Genomic DNA, 1,523 nt, shown 5'->3' on the forward strand with positions numbered 1-1,523 from the left:
TCCATCAAGTAACCCCATTTGGAAGGTTTTTGTAAGCATTAAACATTCATTGATTCAGTGACCTCCGTGAATGCAGAGAGCCAGGGCTACATCACCAGAAAAATGGATCAAAAACCTCAGGGAGGAATTTTGTGCTGTTTTTTCATCATCTCAGTGATCCCAGTCTCACCTTGGTTGGTGGATTTGTGACCTCTCGTGCCAGAGTGACAAAATTCAGAGAGGTTTGAAAGAATGTTTAGAGGAGCAATGAAATCTCTGCTCTGAGGGTTTGCAGAGTGAACTGCTCTGGGATTTTGGGAATGTCCAGGGCCTTTCTCTTTCGTAATATTTTCATTCTCATCTGACTCATTCCTTCGTCTTGTGCTCCTTATGGWAACCCAAGGTTCCTATCCTGATTTGTGCCAGTGATTTTAGATTTTTAAGATTTTTAATTTATTAATTATTTATTTTGTTTGGGGTTTTTTTTTGAGTCTATTTTGTAACTTGGACATTTGGGACTCAGACCTCGCAGGGATAACACATTCCAGGATCAAGGCGTTTTCTGGCAGGAGCAATCTGCTCCTCGTGGAAGTGAAATCAGGAGCCTGAGCAGCTCCCTGCAAATCCTGCAGGATTCTGTTCCACTCTGGTCAAAACTTCCACATTTTAAATTCATTCTAAATGAATTTTTCCCCAAATTCTTCCCCAAACAGAAAATAAATCAAATTTTGCTGCCATTTCCTCGCCATGCCCCATGTCCCTCACTCTGCTCTGCTTCCCTTCCAGCAGATAAATCTTGGGTTGTCTGCGAGTCCCTTACATGAATGAGTAATTTAATTAAGACCTTTCAGATCCTCCAACCTCAATCTCCCCTTCTGATCTTTCTGGGACCCAGCTGAAACCTTTGAAGTGGAAGTTGCGCAGGACCCGATGGAGATAACGCCCGGGAAACCGCAGAACTTCAGAGTTTGTGGTTCCTGAAAAAAAAAAAAATCTGTGCATGGCTTCCTGTTGCTGCTCCCAGACACAGATCTGTGTGATCTGCTGGCATTTAGGGTCACCCAAACCAAATCCTCATTATCCTCACCCCATTTTCACACTGGGGGAATGGGGATTGAGAGGAATCTGGATGGAGCATCCTCTTCCTGCTGYTCCTCCTCAYRGGGGAGGTTTGAGAGCAAAAGTTGTTGTCAGTGTGAAGGCAGCAGCGTTTTGRGGAAGTTTGTACCCACTTCTTAAAGGTTTTGGGTTGATCTGAGCAGTTTTAGCTTTTCAGGGTGAACAGGGACTGTCATTCTGCAGAATGGGTGGGAATGGAGCTCATACCCACTCGTCCCTATCGATATTTCCCTTCCATTTTCCATTCCTTCCCTGGGAGCAGAGTTCCTTTTCCAGCTCCTTTCAGGGTTGAAATGATGAATGGGAATCTCAGTTTGTTCTTTGCTTAGGGCTGGAAAGGTTCTTTTGTGGAATTCCTGCACTGTGTTGGGAAAACGGTGCTGGGAGAAGCTGCTGTTCCAGAGGTGCTTTAAAACTTCACCTGG

Source organism: Malurus melanocephalus, unplaced genomic scaffold, assembly GCF_030028575.1.
Source record: "Malurus melanocephalus ecotype Western Australia unplaced genomic scaffold, MMel_1.1 scaffold_1782, whole genome shotgun sequence".
NCBI lineage: Eukaryota > Metazoa > Chordata > Aves > Passeriformes > Maluridae > Malurus > Malurus melanocephalus.